Source organism: Chiloscyllium punctatum, chromosome 12 (assembly GCF_047496795.1).
Source record: "Chiloscyllium punctatum isolate Juve2018m chromosome 12, sChiPun1.3, whole genome shotgun sequence".
Taxonomy (NCBI): domain Eukaryota; kingdom Metazoa; phylum Chordata; class Chondrichthyes; order Orectolobiformes; family Hemiscylliidae; genus Chiloscyllium; species Chiloscyllium punctatum.
This window is the reverse complement of record NC_092750.1, coordinates 57142279-57163171: the sequence shown is the minus strand read 5'-3', so window position 1 is coordinate 57163171 and position 20893 is coordinate 57142279. Positions and strand designations below refer to the sequence as shown.

Below are 20893 nucleotides of genomic sequence, written 5' to 3'. Positions count from 1 at the left end.
TACATGATGACTTTCAATCATCCAATTTTATAAGTGGCTATTACTCACACTTTGGTGACAAGTTTCTTGGAAACTTATTTGGGGTTCAGTAAGAAGCCTTTGCAGCCAGACAAAGACTGAATTATCTTAAGGTAACATCAGGAAATTAATTTGCACTCCTTTGATAATAAATGCGCACAAGGATCAGGCTGTATGCTGTGTTGCTGTCTCAGCCAATTGTTTATCCACCTGGAGTCATCATAAACCAAGCATTTAATGAAGAACTGATTTACTTCTAACAGTCATAATTCTATGAGGGCTTGATTTTCAAAGGAAAGGTAAATAAGCAGGATAGGCAACCAGGCACAGCCTCTGCTGAATGTCTGGGACAATTGCCAGATATAGACAAGATCCTCTTTTGATATTTGCACTCGATTCATTAACTGTAGCTTTACTAATCTCTGTCAATTTTCTGTTTTGGAAGAATTCCCCTTGTTCCCAGGATCAGAGATATTCAAGAGAATTTTAGTCAACTCCCCAAAGCCTCCATCCAGGGTAGGCTGTCAACATTATGGTCAAAATCTCAACAGTACTGAAAGGATTTTTTAAAAATGCTTAATTTTTGCAGAGATAGTGATTTAAAATTATCATTCAAGTATTTTAACATTCTTTACCTATTAAGATCCTCCTCCATTATTTATTGTAACACTAGATCTTAAGAATTCAGGTGTCCTTTGGGCCCAGTAATGTTGAATGCAAAAACAGGAAATATGACTTACTTAAGTCCTTGAACTCTCCCATTTTTTTTACTTCTCATATATCAGAAATGTTTTTGCATAATGTTTCAATGTGTAATATGACAAGGCAAACAATTCTTACAAACGTCCATCTATTACTCTAATGCTTTAAAGCTGAATGCCCTGAATAACATTTATCTAAACGGTCAACTCAGTCTTTGTCAATAGGAGAGTGAGTCCCATTTCTGTCAGCTTCACTCTCTGATATGTTTGTTATTGGTAAAATTCAGAACCAAGAAGAAAGTATTCACACACGCAAACATGTTTGTTGCAAAATATTGAACCTTACAAAAGGACTGAAATCAGAAAACTGTGGATGGCATGAAATCGCATAAGGCCATCTCACAAATGTGAATGCAAGGGAGCAACTTCCATCAATTTTCAATTCTGGAAAACAACAAAAATTTTGCATATCCCTCAAGTTCAAATCTAAGCCCTGAGATCACACAGAGCAACTGAGTGCAAAAATGTTTGATGTGCTATTTGAATCTCTTTTATTTCATCCAAGATGTTAACTCAAAGAAATTCCTTGGTACCTCCAGCTAAATTGTAAATTAAACAAAAAAGAGTTATGTTTTGAAAGTTTTATGTCAGCACTTATATTGTTAACATAGAAATAATCTTTGATTATATGCATTATAAAATTTTTAAGGAGCCCTGATGCTGTCTCTACCTAACAACAGGTATTACATATTGCTGTTTAGATTTCACCAATGATTTATAAACGCTTTAGGAACAGGGATTGAATGTTCAGGCTATGTGCAACACTGCAATAATAGTTGCATATCTTGCAAGAATGTCAAACTCGAGATGAATATTCAGATATTAAATTAACACTAAGGGTAAAATGCAGGAAGTCATTTGGTATTGTTAGTGGAAAGCTAGACCTCCAGGGGTCATTAGTTGATGCAGAATGCTTTCAACTAATATTCCCTTTCAAATGAAGATCTCCTAATGGAATCGCTGAATTTTACAATTGTTTGATTGTTTCTTGGACCAAAAAGTAATCAATTTACTTGCTTTAGTTTTAGACATGGGTGACAAAGTACAGCCAGCTGAAAATGATCAACCTTGAGAACATTCTGCCATCCAATCTTGGATTTCCTGCTATTTGAAAATAATTCATATTGACAGACAGGCATCTCTACCCAAGCATAGATACTACTGTTAAAAAGAAACAAAATATTGTGGATGCTAGAAATCTGAAATGGAAAAAAAGAGAATTTGGGGGAGAAACTCAGCAGGTCTGGCAGCATTCGTGATGAGAGTAACAGATTTATCATGGAGTCTGATGTGATCCTTTTACACAATTATCCTTAAAGTTTATAAGAAATGATGCACACAAATAAATCTAAATTCCAAAGGTATTCCAAAATATTGAGAATGTTGTTATGAAGAGGAAAATGGATAACCTTTCCCTTTCTCCTGACCTCTCAGTGGTTTGCAACAAAGTGCATGTTAAAGGCACTTTTTCTCAGTACCTTGATATTCAATCATGAACACAAAGCAAGTTTTTGGAGAAGTATGACAGGAAGTAATAAATGGACCATACCCCAGAATGTAAACACAGTAACCACACATTTTGTCTGTCACGCACACACACCTACACACGTGCACACAGAGTTGCATTCCAGAGAACAAAGCACTTGACTAGATTCTTAACAAAAGAATGCTTAGATTGAGTGTTGAAAACATGGGTAAGTTCCTCTCATGGTTTTTCAAAGATTGAAAATTGGACATCTCTGGATTTCAACATGGGATTATGGCTATGTTTCTCCAGAAACAAATCTTATCAGGTGAAAATGAATTAGACTGCCTCGTATGATATGATTTGAATGGTGTTTAGGTATGGTTCTATTCCTTTCTCTGGAGGAATTGTCCCGTCTTTTCTTCTTAGTCTCCAGACTGACTAGTTTCCTCCAGATTAATAAAATTGATAATCTGTAGCCAGTTTCAGTTATTTGATGAACATTTCTATTGCCCACCTAAATGTTTTAATTAGAGGATACTGTTTTGAAAAGAGAATGGATGACAATCTTTCACATTCACTTCTGACTTTTTTGGTTTCTTCACAGTTGTCAGGTCAAATTTTGATCTTGAAGGCAATAAGTCTCATCACCCATAGATTTTGAGTTTGAGTCAACCCAGAAGTGGGAACTGCATAACTCCCCAGATGGTTTTTAATTTGTTGAAAGGAGTGCAGCCCAACCAGTGCCATTTACATATTACAACTTCACAGAATCTTGTTCAGAAATGCAGGACTCTTCATCCGGAAATCACAGAATGTCACCAAACCCTTGAGGGCCATCTTGGGTCAAGGTAAAATGCTCATATGCCATGTTGTTCTTTTATGTTATTAACGTAAAAAATAAAGACCATCACCACTTGCTTGCAGGCACATAACATAGATGTGACAATATTACTTCACATTTAATGCAACAGCGAAATAATGTAGATCAGAAAAGAGCTCTTAGAATCTTTTTGGACATAAGTACCATTACAGTAGACAGACAGTCATTCATTCATCGGAGTGGGTGTTGAAAGTTTTAACTGTCAGAAGTAACTCAGCTTATCATAAAAATAGTGTATTTAGGAAAATAAAAGCTCTTTTTGCAGGGAAGTACAGTGATGGAGAAGAGTTTAAAAATGCATCATATTTGTTCTGATAATTCATGTGCAAATGCCACAGAGCTTTTCAGTGTAAGTGTGATGTATTTGTGAACATAAAGAAGTTGTCAAATTTAAGTACGTTTGCTACTTTCGTGTGCCACTAAAAGCATATAATGGGAATGTCAAGGACATCAATCTATTTGATGGGCTCCTGAGATGCAACTGATTCACCGTAACATTCACAAGGTGAAGGCTTCATCTCATGTGTTCCACGATTGGGGACTCATGACAATTCAAATTGTCCCTCATCTTCCACTCGTGGTTCAAATCACCACATTGTCTATACCTCATACAGTCCTGCTGACCAACTGGCTTTGAAGAAAGTCCTTTTCAGGGACATCTGATTTAGCTCAGTAATGAAGCACTGTTCTTTAAGCTCTGAACATCCTCAATTCTATCCATCTGGATAGTGGATAGATACTAACAGCTGAATTTGAATTGTTTTTGAGAAAAAGGGCCAGGCAGTGATGAGTGGGGTACCAGGATTCGATGCTTTGACCCAACTAATCACAATCTATGTAAATGATTTAGGTGAGGGAACTAAATGCAATATCATCAAGTTTGCAGACACACAAAGCTGTGTGGGAGGGTGAACTGAGAGATGGACGCAGAGATACTTCAGTGTGACTTGGACAAATGAAGTGAGTGGGCAAATGAATGGCAGATGAAGGATAACATTGATAAATGTGAGGTTTATCCAATTTGATAGCAAAATGTGAACAGATTATTATTATTGTCTGAATAGTAATAGATTGAGAAAGGGGGAGAAGCAACAAGACCTGGGTATCCTTGTACACCAGTCACTGAAGTGCAGAAGTGGGGAAGGTGACAAATGGTACATTGGCCTTCATAATGAGAGGATTCGGGTACAGGAGCAAGAATCTCTTGCTGCAATTGTACAGGATCCCGGAAAAATTACACCATAAAGATTATGTGCATCTTCTTTAGGGGGTGGGGGAGTGTGGGGAGATAAATGTTTGTTTATTAGACTGGTTCCTGGGATGACAGGATTGACACACGAAGAGAGACTGGATCAGTTAGGACTATGTTATAGAGTCATAGAGTCATACAGCATGGAAACTGATGCTTTGGTCCAACTAGCCCACTCCGACCATGTTGCCAAACTAACCTAGATCCATTTGCCCCCTAGACTTGAAATCCCCACCCTACGGAAATAACACCAGCCATTTGCCTTATCTATACCCTTCATGACTTTATAAACTTCTCTAAGGTCACCCCTCAACCTCCTATGCTTCAGTGAAAAATATCTCAGCCTATCCAGCCTCTCTTTATAACTCAAACCCTGCATTCCCAGCAACATCCTGGTAAATACTTTCTGCCAGCTTCATAATATCTTTCCTACAACAGAGAAACCAGAACTAGACACAGTACAGATGGTTCTGCTATAATGCATGTTTCTTCATCGTGAATTGGTTTTAATGCAATTGATGAATTTAGAGCATTATTTGTAGAACACAAACTTTTCTTACATGTATTGGTGATAACACATTACTGGCTCCATTAGTTTAAATGGTGCAGCTATTGCATGATTTTCTTATAACATGATATCGCACGAGAACAGAACTGTCAAGTTATATCAGAACTGGCTGTATTCCAGAAGAGGCCTCATCAACTCCTAAACATGCTAAACACCTTCTTAACTAGCCTGGCTACATGTGATACAAACATCAAAGAATTAGGTACCTGAACTCCTAGGTTTCTCTGTTCTACAATATTACCGAAGACACTGGGGGTTAGAAGAATAAGTAGGAGTTTTATCAAACTCTATAAAATCTTAACTGGAAGGATTTTCCAGATGATGAAGAAGTCCAAAATCAGGAGTCATAGTCTAAGAATATAGGTTAGGCCACTTAGTACTGAGATAAAAAGAAATTTCTTCACACTCCGAGATTATCATCTACAAGAAGCGATTGGAACGAAAACATTGAATGTTATCAAGAAGGAGTTAGATATAGTTCTTAAAGCAAAAGAGATTGAAGGGTCTTCAGAATAAGTGGGACTAAGGTACTGAGTTGAATGATCAGCCATGATCATATTGCCTGGCAGAGCAAGCTCAATGGACTGAATGGTCTCCTCCTGCTTCTATTTTCCAAGTTTCTAGGAATCCTGACTCAAATCCAAGGCCAGCAAAGAGGCCCATCTCACAGTCCTTGCTCCCTACAATGCACAAAACTCTTGTTCTGTCCTTTTCCTGTCAAATAGAAAATAAAACAAGCATCCGACTTCTGCATAGCAGCATTTCCCCTCTCTGCCTGTCTCACAAACATGCCTGCTCCTTCACTGTGAAAACGCATTTGGCAGAATGAACACAGGGTCAGCCCACCAGAGGGATTTCTAATTTTCCCAATTTCATGCATCAGTAGTTCCAATCACCTGAACAGAGTTATCAAAAAATTCACCTTCCTTTGGCAGACCAGTTTGTGCATGTGCAGATGAGTGGATGAGGGCAAAAATGCGAATGCTACTGGATTAGCAATGTGGATGCCTGGGTAACTTCTCCACAGATAAAGTTCACATTCCACCAGCTAATTCAATATATGTGTCAAACCTCCCATCTCTGGATTATTACAGACTCTAAGTGGAGCTACAATGTGGGTTAGGTGCACACATCGGAACTTGCCTACTGCCCCTGAGTGAGGATTGCCCATGCTCAACCTCAATGGACAATTTCTCCACTCCTCCAGATCTCTGTGAATGTCTCAGACTCTGGGTTTGATGATCTTGCACTTCTTCACTGGAAAGTTTACCAGGAAATGTTGGACAGTTTAAAACATACATCAACACTTAGGTAACTAGACAACATGCAACAGGTAATCCTATAACTACACAGAGGAGATCTGAGCTCTGCAATCCTGCCACTTCTACTCATGAATAGCAGTTAATAACAAAAAAACTACACAGCTCCAACCTCACTGCAAAATGGCAAGGCTGAAGCATTTGCAATCATCTTCAGTTAGACCTGCCAAGTGGCTGGCAGGAAATTCTAGGATTTTGACCCAGTGATTATCACCCTATAAGATGACATTTAATCATTAAGTTGTTGGAAGCAGTCATTGACAGAGACATGAAGTGGCAATTACTCAGCAACAGCCTGCTTTGTGACACTCAGCATGGATTCCAGTGTCAACTCCAAAGTCATTCTAACTACGGTGGAAACATGGATAAAAGAGCCAAGTTCCAAAGGTGAGATAAGGAGAGAAAGATAACACTTGACCTCAAAGCAGCACTTGACCTAGTGTGGCATCAAGGACCAAAAGAGAAAATGCTGGAAAATCTCAGCTTTGACGAAGGGTCAGTTAGACTCGAAATGTCAGGTCTTTTGTCTCCTTACAGATGCTGCCAGACCTGCTGAGATTTTCCAGCATTTTCTCTTTTGGTTTCAGATTCCAGCATCCGCAGTAATTTGCTTTTATCCAGTGGCATCAAGGAACTCTAGCAACATTGGGGTTAATGGGAAAAAGAGGACACCTCCCATGGATTGGAGTCATACCCAGCACAAAGGAAGATTCTTGGAGGTCAATCAAATCAGTCACAGGAATACCACAATGTGGTGTATTTAGCCCAACCACGTTCTGCTGCTGCTACAACAGAAAAGCCTGGGAATACTCAGCAGTCAGACGGCATCTGTTAACAGAGAAACTGAGTTAATCTTTTACATCAATGACCCTTCATAGAAACTCATATCTTAAATCTTTATTTTCTATTGACAAGCCTATGTGATAGAGTCTTGTTGCATTGCATTTTCTTTATCAGTACAGGTCAGAATCTTCTTCACCGAATTGAAGTGCCTAAAAATAGACGCCATGCATTTAAGGTGAGGGAGTAGAATTCAAAGGAGGTGCGAGAGGCAGAGAATGGTAGGTATGTAGAGCATGCTGCCAGGGGTGGTGGTGATGGCAGGTATGACAAGGGTGTTTAAGAGACCTTTTAGATAAGCACATGAATATGCAAGGAATGGAGGGATATGCACCACAGTCAGGCAGAAGGGTTTAGTTTAATTTAGCGTTATATTTGGCACAACATCATAGGCCAAAGGGGCCATTTTGTACATTTGTACATTTCTGTCTGTGTTGGAAATTGATTATTTTACAAATGGTTGTCATTATTTCTTCCATTTCAACATTTCATAGTGGCACCGGATATTCACATCCCCCAGCTTGCGTGCCCTATGAGCTATTCAACTGGACACTTGTCACGAAGTTGTAATGCATGAAATATTAATCTTTAATTGTGTCAACTGATGCAATAGCTTGGAGTGTTGCTTGAATGAAAACACCTTCAAATGAGCCAGTACACTGTTTCCAAATGGCTATGGAGGCCCCCCCGACCATTGAAGCTGGCCAAACTCCACAGGGAATTATAAAATAAATGCCTCACAACATGGGAATGAAATGATTGGCGTTAAAGAATTGAACTAACAATAAAAAGAAAAGGCTTCTTGTCTTCACGATGAGCAGAAGTCTCCTGAAATTTATAAAAAGTAGGAGCATGTGTATGTGTGTGTAGTATGTGGGGTGTTTATGCCAAAGACCCCCTACTTCAATGGCATCTTAATTGTTTGACAAAAGGGGCTTATGACAACATAGGAATTAGGAGCAGGAGTGGACCATTGAATCCCACTGAATCTACTCCATCATTCAAAAACACATACCTTATTGTCGCTGTTACTATTGATGTTATTAGTATGCAAAACTCAATTGCATTTCTTGAACAAGCTTAAATGATTAAACACCCATAGCCCTCTAGCATAGGAAATTCCAAAAACTTAACAATCTTGGCTAGAAGAAGCTCGTCATGGCCTGCACTTTTCTTTTCAGACTTTGGGTTGTATCTCATGTTTATTTTGGACAAGTGTCAATTTTGTCACATTTTACAAATACTGTGCATCTCATTGCAATTTATTTTCCAGATTGGTTACACCTTACCAGGACTGGGATTAAGGTCCTCCAAACAGCTTGGGTAGAGGCTTGGAACTAGTTTGGGATGGGAACCCAAGAATGGTAGGAGTGTGGAATGTGGTGGTGGAGGCAGATACGATAGGGGTGTTTAAGAGACTTTTTATATAAGCACATAAACATGCAAGGAATGCAGGGATATGGACCACAGGCAGGCAGAAGGGTTTAGTTCAATTTGGCATCAAGTTTGGCACAACATCGTAGGCTAAACATGATGCCAAGTTAAACTAAACCCTTAGTTAGAATCAAATCAAACCATATAAAGTAATAAAAATAGAAATGGAAAGGAGCAGAAAAAGGATTCCAGAATTAAAGGGGGTCAAATTATAGGAGAGGTTTAAACAAATCAAAATTAAAAAGACTCTGAATGCATACAGCATTTGCAACGAGAAAGGTGAATTGATGCTGCTAGTAGAGGTAAAAGGAGTGTAATTTAATCTCTATTACAGAGATGTTGCTGCTGGGTCACCAGAACTTGAAGAAGGGAATAGGTTAAAATGAAAGGGAAGTGGAATGAAATAAAATGAACTCCCAGAGGAAGTGGTGGAGGCGAGTACAATTGCAGCATTTAAAGGCATCTGAATGGGTATATGAATAGGAAGGTTTTGGAGGGATATGGGCCAGGTGCTGGCAGGTGGGAATAGATTGGGTTAGGATATCTGGTCAGCATGGATAAGTTGGACCGAAGGGTTTGTTTCCGTGCTGTACATCTCTATGACAATGACTCTATGAGTAGACTTTTAAAACAAAGCTGTCTGATTGGACAGTCAACATGGATTTATGAAGGTGAAATCATATTTGACAAACCCAAATGTTTTTCCGGATGCTGCTAGTAGTGTTAATAGAAATCAGTGGATGTCATACACTTGGATTTTTCAAAGCCTTTTGATAAAGTCCCACACAGGAAGTAAGTAAACAAAATTAAAGTACATGGAATTAGAAATAACATAAAACCATAGATTGCAAATTGGTTAACACGTAGAAAGCAGAGTGTAGGAATAAATGGGTCACACTCAGGTTGGCAGACTGAAACCAGTGAGGTATTACAAAGATCAATGCTTGTGCTTCAGCCACTCACAATATACCAGTGATTGGGGGGCAATTGTAATATTTCCGGGTTTGTAGATTTTACAAAATTTTATGGGAATGTGAGTTGTGAGGAGAATCTGAAGAGGCTTCAAGAGGATTTAGACAGACTGAGAGAGGGGGCAGGAATTTGGCAGATGGGATAGAATGCGGATAAGTGCAAGTTTATCCACTTTGGTAGGCGGAATATATATGCAGATTTTTTCTGAAATGAATAGAGGTTGGGAATGGCCGATATCCAAAGGACTTTGGTATTCTTATTCACAACAGCAAGCAACTCAAAGGGAAAAACTTAGGTTAGTATTCATCATAAGAAGGTTTGAGTACTGGAACAGAAAAGTACTGTTGCAGGGCATACTTTAATAGAGGGAGCACAATGAAAGTCCACCAGACTGATTTCTTGGATGTTTGGACTGTCCTATCAGTAGCCTTTTGAGGAGTCTATACCTGTAATGTCTGTGCTTAAGAATAACGAAAGACAATCTCTTAGAAACTTACAAAATTTGTCAAGAGATAAACAGAGTATATACAGAACTGATTTTTCCCTGGCTGTGGGGTCTAGAACCAAGGAATACAGCCTTGAAGATAAAAAGGGAAGCCATTTAAGACTAAGATATGGAGGAATTTATTCAGACTGTAATGAATCTTTGGAATTCTGTATCCCAGAGAACTGTGTTCATTCAGGCACTAAGTAAGTTCAAGACAGAGATTGATATATCTCTAATCAGTTGTGACATCATGAGACATGAAAATAGCATGGACATATGGTATTTAGGTAGATGATGTAAAATACACAGCAGGTCAGAGGGGCTGAATTGTCTATTCCTGTTCCTAACATTAATTGGACAAAGACCAAGCTGAGACACTTCATAGTGGCTTGCCCACATCTATCATGTGCTGAATTCAAAGTATTTAAATTTAAGCAGCAAGAAACAAATCAATCTGGAGGCAAACAACATTGAAGAATTGATCCACAATTTTTGCTTGAAGTTATTGAGAGGAATACCTTGTATTTATAAAAGCTCTTTTCAGAATCTTATAGATGTTCAAAATACCACGTCTGCCTAAGTCAGTGTGCAATGTAAGGTAGCTTGCTTAAAATTCTTGTTCCATCACTGCTGTAATGCAAGATATGAATCTGTCTTTGGCTGGTAGGAATTAAATGGAAATCTGCCAACCTATTCTGAAAATGCTTAATTATTTTGCCTGAGTCTATACAACTCCAAAGACAAACTGTATATTTACGCTCCCAAGATAAAATGAAAATCAATTGTGTCAAAATTATATGAGTATTTTCTCACTGGGATTTGGTAAAGCAGGAATTGTTTTGTTTCACATGCTTGTAATACTCCTGCACTTGGTATTGCAGAATTGTGTTTTCAATTGGAAGAATTTAAGCTCATCACTGTGTGATGATACAATGGCTTTAAAAGATGTATTTTGCCTTGGTTTCTTTTTGAAGAGAGGTTTAGTGCCACAGGTATAAAGCTGTCTATCCAAAGCCAATAAAGGAAACAACCTGTGAAGCCGACTGTTCCTTTTTAAAGTTAGAACAATAGAAGCAGCATGAATGGGTAGAGTCAGGCTCCCACAGAACCAGGGTTTTAGTTTAGGCTTCAGAAATTATTGGGGTTTTGAGGCTTGGTGTGGAAGCTGTTACATCATTCTCTGTGTTACAGCTTGGGTGCTCCTTCTGCTGTCAGAATTGCATGTGAGTAAATCTGTTTTACTGACTTTGCCTTTGCCAAAGATATGTTGATGGGATGGTATATATTGGAACAGCTACTGTTTAATAGTTGAATCATCGATTATTCAGTTCAGTTTTTAAATAAAGTTTAAGTTCTACCAATTCTTCTTTTGTTTGTATTCGAACAGGGGGTAAGAAGAAAGTGTGTTTTGCTCAAAGCCAAGTTGTGTGACCAATTGAATTACATCTGGAACACAGCATCTTATAATTGCCTTTAAATAAGATAAGAATTCAGATCTAGGCCATTTGTTTGGTATATTTGCATGGGGTTTGGTCTGATCTATAACAAATTGGGATGTCTTGTTGGGATCAAAATCTCTAATTCCAGGTTAGACTTGGGATTATTGGACTGAAAGACATTGAGTGGTCAGTGTTGTTTTTTTTAAAATTTCAGATGTTGCATTCGGTTGGTTCAAATAGTGTGTGCTTTATGTAATAATGCTTGTTTCAATCACTAAGAATTTCTTGGGAATGGAAGAAGTCACTTTGGTAGTTCACAGAAAGTAAGTAGGGCAAAACGTTTGGAGGTTGGCAAAGAGTTTGTAGTTGGAGTTGTCTGCATCTGCAAGGGAAGGAGAGCTAGTTGTAGCAGCAGTTCTGCATTTACAATTGCCAGTAATACGATTAGAATAATTGGAAATGACTAAAATTCAATTGCAGATGAAGCAGCTTGAATTAGAGGCAATGGTGAGAGAAAAAGAGAAAGAAAGAACAGCCCTGGCAGAACAGAAAAAAGAAAGAAAGGCAAAAGCAAAAGAGAGAAATAATTGCAGAGGAACAAGCAGCAAAATAATTAAAATAGTTTAAATGGGAAAGGGAAAGGAAACAGTTTGAGTTACAATGAAAAGCAGAAGAAAGGGAGAAAAAGAGAGCTTTTGAACTTCAGAGGATGGAGTGTAAGAGGAACGTCAATTTTAAATAGCAACGGTAGAAGGTAGGAGTAGTGATGAGGGCAGTGATGAAGAGCAAATCCAAGATAGCCAAAAGCTTGGTGGGGACCTATTTCGGGATGTCCGAGCATTACCAAAGTTTGCTGAGAAGGATGTAGCTTTTTTCATTCCATTTGAGAAAGTGGCTAAACAAATGAAATGGTCAATGATTATGTGGGTATTGTTGATTCAAACAATATTGGTAGGGAGAGTTAGTGAGATTCTGGATAGAAGAATCTGGTTTCCAGCATCTGCAGTCATTGTTTTTACCAGAGTTAGTGAGATATTTGCATTTCTGTTAGTATCCAGGGAGTATGAGGGGCTGAATAAAGCCGTATTAAGTGCATATGAGCTAGTGCCAGAGCCGACAGACAATGTTTTAAGAATACAAGGAGGGAACGTAGTCATGTGTACATAGAATTTGAAAGGATCAAACAAGGTAATTTTGGTAGATGGATAAGGGCATTAAAAATAGATCAAACGTATGATGCTCTTTGAGAGACTGTTATTTTGGAGAAGTTCAAAAATTCACTTCCTGAGGTAGTGAGAACTCATGTGCAAGAGCAGAGAGTTTAAACTGCAAAGTTAGTGGCAGAAATAGAAGATGATTAAGAGCTAGTTCACAAATCAAGATTTGGTTTCTGACATCAATTTCAGTCTGTGAGGGATGGAAATTGCAGGAAAAAAAATCTTCAGGTTATAAAGGAATAGGAGATCTCATTGATATTAGTGAAGATAGTTTACCACAGGTTAAAAACAAGAAACCCAAGAGGGGGAAAGAGAAGTTGAAAAAAAAGCTCAGCTGTGGGAAAACAAGATAAGCCAATGGGATTTCTTAAAGTGGTAAACGAGATCCAAGTGGAAGCTAAAGAGCTGCAAAAGAGAGTCCAGCCTGGTCAGGGGTTGGTGAGTAAGAAATTACCAAATCGCTTTAAAGAATACTGTCTGGGTAAGATTTGCTCATGTGTACCAAGAGGAAAATAAATTGAAATTTTAAGAGATACATCTTTGATGGCAAGAGATGAGGAGGTATGCAGTTTGGAAGAAGTATTGCTGGAAATGGTGGTAACATGTGGAACAGTTTTCCATTATATGGAGATTCTGATGAGATATGATGAAGTCGTGGTTGGAATAATGGAGAAATTCTCTGTACTGGAGATGCAGTTTATCCTCAGATATGATATAGTTGTATCATAGGTGGGAGTGATGACTACCATTATTGAAAAACCAATGGAAAATCAGGCAACTGAGATACTACAGGAAGTATATACTGGGATATTTTCTGACAGTGTGATAACAAGATCACAAAGCTACAGATTGAAACAGGAGGAGAAATCAAAGAATAAAAATAACGAAGTTATAGTTCAACTTATTAGAAACCATTTTTGAGCAAATGACTGAGAAAAAATAAATAGGCGGAGGACAACGTACATATTTTTAGTTCAGAATGTCTAGTTGCATTACAAAAAGATGACAAAATAAAGCAGTTGTATCCAAAAGCATACACAGAAGCATCTGCGTACATTTCAGAATGTTACTACCTTAAAAAAAGGAAGTCTTACTGAGGAAATGGAGACCACTACATATTCAGATCAATGAAAAATTGGCATAAGTCCATCGAGTGGTATTTCCAGTGGGTTATGAATTACCAGTAGGAGGTAGTTTGAGAGAAAGGAAATCTCAAGGCAAAATACAAAAAAACATTTTTATTGGCCTGCACTGCATACAGAAGTAGTTGAACTTTTTCTAGGCATGTCATATGTGCCAGGTAATTGGAAAATTGCAGGCAGAGATAAAACCAGCACTATTAATACCTACACCAGCATTTGAGGAACTATTTATAAGAGTCTTAATTGATTTTATATGACACATCCCTAAAATAAGTGGGAATCATAATGGATGTGTCTACTAGATTTCCAGTCACCTTTCTATTATGCAATATCACAATTGGAAGGATTGTAGAAGAGATATTCAATTTTTTTAACTAGATATAGATTATCCACTGAAATACAATCAGATCAAGGATCAAATTTTACATCAAAATTATTCAAGGAAGTTATGGATAGCTTAGGGATAAAACAGCTCAAATGTACTGCATACTATTCAGAATTGCAGGGAGCATTACAACTGTGGCATCAAACTTTAGAAGACCAATGTTAAGGGCTTATAGTCATGATTATCCAAAGGATTGAGATAAAGGAATTCAATTTGTACTTTGTTTTGCATTTAGAGATGCACATAATGAATCAACTAGATTCAGTCCATTTGCATTACCTTTCAGATATAAGGTGAGAGGACCACTGAAATTAATTAAGGAAACATTGTTAAGTCAGAGTTCAGAGATCACATATTTGGATGATGTGTCAAATTTCAAAGGAATATTAAATAGAGTGGGTGAGTTGGCTAGAAAGTATTTGAAATTAGTGCAGCATGAGTTGAAACAGGAAACAGACAAGAAATCAAAAAGTTGTAGTTTTGCTAAAGGTGATGTTAATGTTAAAATTACTCCCAGTGGGAGGTGAAACTTTAAAAACAAGGTTTAGTGGGCCTTATCAAACTAAAAGGAATTGAGTGAGGTGAATTACTTGATAGAACACCAGATAGAAGGAAAACTCACAGTAGTTAGCACTGCTGCCTCACAGCGCTAGAGACCTGGGTTCAATTCCCGACTGACTCTGTGGAGTTTGCACGTTCTCCCAGTGTCTGTGTGGGTTTACTCTGGGTGCTCCCGTTTCCTCCCATAGTCCAAAGATGTGCAGGTCAGGTGAATTAGCCATGCTAAATTGCCCGTAGTGTTAGGTGAAGGTGTAAATGTTGGGGTATGGGTGGGTTGTGCTTCGGCGGGTTGGTGTGGACTTGTTGAGTCGAAGGGCCTGTTTCCACACTGTAAGTAATCTAAATCTAATCTATATTATGTGAATATGCTCAAACCTACTTTGAGATGGAAGGAAAGCAATAGCAGCATGTGATACAGCTTATGGTGAAGAACCAAATCCAGACAAATTTGAATTTGATATTCCTCAAAATAAATTAGATAATGAAGAAGTTCTCAAAAATGGATGAAATTATTGAGGTACCTTCCAGAGGAAAATCAAAATGACCTGAAAGAGTTATTACAATCACATGGAGAGATATGTGGGATTAACCTGGAAAGTACTAAAATGACTGTGCATAATGTAAAGGTTGGAAATGCTGTTCCAATTTGAGCAACATCGTAATTGACTTAACCTTCTAAAATTATCACCGGTTCAAAAAGAGATTTGAATATATGCTCAAACACAATATCATCAAAGTGAGTTGCAGCAAATGGAGTTCACCCATAGTGATAGTGTCAAAATCAGATGGTTCCCAATGCCTATGTATTGATTACTGAAATATCAATGTAGTTACAAAACCTGATTCATATCCTTTGCCAAGGCTAGAGAAGGGACAAGGAGCTCATATTTTAATGATGGACTTACTCAAAAGATATAGCAGGTACCTTTATCCAAGAGAATAAAGAAAGTTTGGCTTTTGTGACATGGAATGGACTTTACCAGTTTATGATTATGATATGAAAAATACACCAGCCACATTTCAAAGAAAAATGAATAAAGTCATTTTGGGAATAGCCAAATGTGTGATGGACAGAGGTAATCCTGTGATTTTTAGTCACACATGGAAGGAACATTTGGAGTATCTATCAGAATTGTTCAATCGACTTCAGAAGGCGGGTTTGGTGATAAACCTGGCCAAGAGTGAGTTTGCAATAGCCCAAGTCATGTTCCTGGGTCATACCATTGGACATGAACAGCTCACATCTCATGAAATGTGGCCCCATGAGATGTGAAAAGAGAGGTTATTGGAATGTTTCCCACACCATCAACCAAGAGGGAAGCATTACAATTCCTGGGATTGAGTGGTATTTATCAAAAATTCATATTAACTTTTAGCAGAATGGTTGCTCTACTGACTGTCTTGTTGAAGAAGTGCAAAACCTGTCAGCAGACAGAGAAATGTTAGAAGGCATTTGACAGCGTGAACGTGCGTTAACTCCTGTCCCAGTGTTAGCCACACCTAATTATGTAAAGCCATTCAAGGTGGCTATCAATGCAAGTGATGTGGGTGTTGGTGCTGCACTCTTGCAAGAAGGTGACAAGAAGATAGAAAGACCTACTGGGTATTTTTCCAGAAAGCTGAATATTCATCAACAGTAATTTTCCACAACTGAGAAGAAGACCTTGAGTTTGGTGTTGGCATTGTAACATTTCAATATGCATGTCGCCAGTAATGTTTCTGAGACAATTGTACATGGTAATCATAACCCCTTAACATTTTTAGAAAAAAAGATAAAAATACCAGACTGTTTAGATAGAGTTTATTGCAACAGCTCTTTAAGTTGAAAATTATACAGATGACAGAACGAGAGAATGCACTTGTTGGTGTGTTGTCATGACTTTGATGAAGGAAGATGAGGGTGTTTGGTGGCAGAAGGAATGAATTAAAATGGACTGTAGTATAGAATGTTTGCATGTTCTGTGTCAATGTAATGTATCTGTATTGTTGTCTATTAATAGTGTAAGATGAAAGGGTTTTAAAAATGAAGTCATCTTTGCATATTGAAGATACATTTTTCTGAAGGGGGGAAGGTGTGATGATACTATGGCTTTAAGAGGTATATATTGTCCTTTGTTTTTGAAGAGAGGTGTTGAGCCATTGGAGATGATTTGTCTATTCAAAGTCAATAAAGAAACAGCTTGTGAGGTCTTGGGCATTTTAAAAAGTTTAAACAATAGAAGCAGATTTACGTCTGAAATACAGTACCTTACATTTGCCTTGAAATAAGACAAAAGTTAGGGTCTAGACTATCTCTATGATATATTTGCAGACATTTAGACCTGGTCCATAACAACTGACTTGCCCTAACAGCAGGAGTTGCAAATAAAACATATGATCACCATTTGTGTTCTAGTCTGTTTCCGTTCAGATGTATTCAAGATGATTTGATGGCTAAAGACACTGGGTATTTTCAGAATATACAGTTGTGTTCACAAGTTGTGTTTTAAAATTGTTGGCAGGAGTTACACAGGAAATAAAATGCTTGGAAGATGTACATTCCTTGTTACATGTGCATGCCAACGTTGATTACCAAATCATCTGCAATTTACTATAAATAAATGCTGATGTCCAACATTTACTGTTAATATGAAGTGAACAGCTGGCTATCTTAGTGCCAAATGCAACAGTTTGGCAGCTAAAAACTGCAATTTATTACATATCAATTATATGTTTCTGTGTTTTTTATTCTTTTAAGCAACATCTTTAACAGTGTATCAAAATTAATTTCTATACTTTTGGGATTTAATTCAAAGTTCCTTCCCCTCCAAAGAATAAATACAATTTGTTTAAATGCTCCATAAACCTATTGTACTTACACCTGATAGTCAGATTTAAGAAACTATTAACTCCAATTGATTGTCATGATCTCAGGACCAAATATTCAGTGCCAGCATATTTTACTTTATTGTGGTCTTGACTTATCTTTATAGTCGTCATTTCTTTTTTAGTAGATTTCTTTGTCATCGACCACTTCGTGACAAACAAATGATTCACTCTCTAATCTCAGCCAGATTCTCGGCTGACTGATTTACTTCATTTTTTCCCCATTCTCTGAGGCCAATCATAGAATGGTGAGGCACAGTTTGTGGATAAGTTTATGTACCCAAATGTGCTAATCCACTTTTAAATTCTGCTCTTACAAGAAATGTAACGTAAATGTCACAGATTAATGTCACTCCTAATTCTGGTCAGTTGAGCCTCCAAACTTTCTATTGCCGAGATCCTAAGCTCCAGGATTCACTTGCTATAGCCCCACACCATTTCTCTACACCATGATCCTGCTTTTGGACTCTTAATACACTTTTGGCAAAGCTTTTAATAATCTGACTTAATTTCTCTTTAGGTGGCTCAAGATTATAAATTTGCTTTATAAACGTGCACGTGAATTATAATTTGACTTTTATTTTTCTTTGTTTATATTTTGCTCTTAAAAAAGACATGACAGTTTGGGTGGAAACACAGATTTTCTATCAAATGACTTACCTTTTGCATTCACCAGATGTGACAGTGATGCTAGATGGATCCTCTTTCTTCTTTATCAAGCTCTCTGCCTGAAGGCAGGTCTGACCCCACAGCACCACAACCTCTGGCAAGGAGGCAGGTTCATGTACATCTGCAAAGAATGACCAAAACATACCATATCTTCAGTAGTGAGTGTCATTACAAGAAAACCCTGTTTAAATTTTCAGGATTTCTCGTAACAGCCTCCCTCTGCAGCTGAACAATAATTGACTACTTCACAAAATTCACACACTTAATTCACTTTAATTCTCTTGATCGCTGATCCACGATGAAACTAAGGAAATGCACTGAGTGTAATCATTTTGGATATATTTTAAGAAGCTCACTGCTGCACTGTGTGTACCTCCCCCCCAACCCCCTCCCCCAGCACCATTCGGCTCAAGAACTCATTACAGCATTGGTCTAAGTAAAGGATGAATTCCACAGTTGAGGCAATGGCCTCAACACCAGGGAAACAGTTAACCAGTGCAACCCTAAGGAGCCAGTACAGTCAATGAAGTCAATGTTAATTGGCCAGGGGAGGATCTGCAAGCACAAAAGCACACTGATTTAGATGGTTATATGGAAGACTCACAGCCAGAAGTGTGTCTCTGGCCCAATGACTTTCAACTTATTCCTCAATATTGCTCTCTCTCTCTCTCAAGGTCAGAAATGGGTCTGCTCACTAGCACTTACCCAGCATCCAGTGATGTTTGCATTTTCTTATTGAGTGAAACCAGTCTTGCTCTCATTTTTCAATACCTGTGTCAATCAGACTTGAGACAGTGAAGACAGCTTTCAAACCACATCTGTAACCTTCCAGAGAACGTGGGCAAAATGCACAAGATATCAAGTGAGGCCTTTCTTAACATCAGGAGCAACAAGTTGCATTTTCAAAATAAGTTCTGTATATCAATACGAGATTTTCTAGTTAGCAGCAGAAGGCCTGTTAGCAGTGATTACTGATCTTCATCATTTTACTCATTGCTACCTAATCTCATCTCAGTAATACATATGTTCACGTTGAACACAAACATTTGGCATGGTGGCTCAATGGTTAGCACTATTGCCTCACACTGCCAGGGGCCTGGATTCAATCCCAGCCTCAGGTGACTGTCTGTGTGGAGTTTACACATTCTCCCTGTGTATGCGTGGGTGATCAGTCTTCCTCCCACAGTCCAAAGATGTGCAGGTTCGGTGGATTGGCAATGTTAAATTGCTCAGGGGTGTGCAGATTTGGTGCATTTGTCATGTGGCATGTAGGGAAGGGGCTGGGTCTGGTTGGGATGCTCTTTGGAGGGTCCGTGTGGACCAGTTTGGCTGAAAGGCCTGTTTCCACTGTTGGGATTCTATTATTCTATGAACAAGCATGGATTGGACCATGCTGCATCTCAAGGCTGTTCATTGGTTTTCTCAGTGCTCACTCACTTTCCAGCAGCCCTGCCTTCCTTTTCAGGGCATTATTGCCTCTGCTGCACTTTAAAGAGCACTCCCTCCCCCAACCCCCATCTGTCCTTCTGCCTTGCCTTGCTGTTTAGCACAGACAGAAAGCCAGGCAGCTTGTCTTGCCTGTCAACAATCATTAGACAAGTGGGTGAATATGTTGCTGCATGGCACCATGCTGTATTGATCTCAAACTTAACAGTATGTGCCAGCAACTGCACAGCAAACACTCTGGCTACATTAACAAAATGATCATGTCTCAAGGTTGAAGGGGAGTAGCCCTCAGTTGAGACAAGGGGAGGGGTTGCTGTTAGTCAGTAGCAGTTTCTCTGTTCTCAGTCTGGAAGCTTAGACATGGTCAGGCTCACTAGAGACCAGGGAGTGGGCCATGGTCAGTCCTACAGGACCAGCACAAAGAGTCAGTTGATTCACCGATCAGCAGGTTAGGCAGATTCCTGGAGAACAGGGAGAACTCTGATCAATCATTACTCACAGCTGATCATCTGTGTCAGTCATTAAGGGGGCAGTGGAGCATACGGTCAGTTCTGAGAGTTAGTACAGTGAATACTGTGGATGGGTATCAGAGGACATTGCAGCACTGAGGAAGGTGGGGAATTCATTGCTGGGAATTAGAGGCAGCAGTGTGGGATGTGGAGGACGTAAGGATGGTGATGGGAGGAAATTTGATGCCTATGGCGAGGGGCCTGGAGGGAGAGCAGTAGTGCATCTGGGGAGGGTGTGTGTGCATTTAGATGGTAGGTAGACTGAGCTTTAGGATGATGCTTAGGGCAAGGATGAGAGTTTGAGTCTCCATTCACAGTGTAGAGTAGGACAATGTGAGAGCTCAGCAAGATGGGCTGTTCAGAGAGTGATAGGTAAGAAGGGGACATGGACGCTTGAGGTATGGTAGGGACCAGACAATGAGGCCAAGCTTGATATTTATGGTGCCTGACATGATTAGTCAATTGTTAAAGGCAACTTACAGTTGGGAAAGGAATGGAGGCTCACCCAGGGTGGGTGCAGTCACCATCTGCTCATGGTCAAAAACTAGACACTTCACTTCTGTATCACCTCAAATAGCACTTGCATCAATTTGTGCCAGCAGAGTCCAGTTTGAAGTCATTTGCCATCATATCCTTTGCATGTTTTTCACACACAGGGTCCTGA

At 38.8% G+C, this 20893-nt stretch overlaps 1 long non-coding RNA gene across 1 annotated transcript in view; it reads right to left on the bottom strand.

The window, feature by feature from the left end:
• Positions 1 to 20893, bottom strand: part of LOC140483861 (uncharacterized) — a 103520-nt gene extending 82627 nt beyond the window's left edge. Inside the window, exons 1-2 of the long non-coding RNA XR_011962057.1 lie at positions 18980 to 20893; positions 18266 to 18395 (exon numbers count right to left, since the gene is read on the bottom strand). This is a non-coding gene — a long non-coding RNA (uncharacterized lncRNA). The remainder of the gene's footprint in view (positions 1 to 18265; positions 18396 to 18979) is intronic.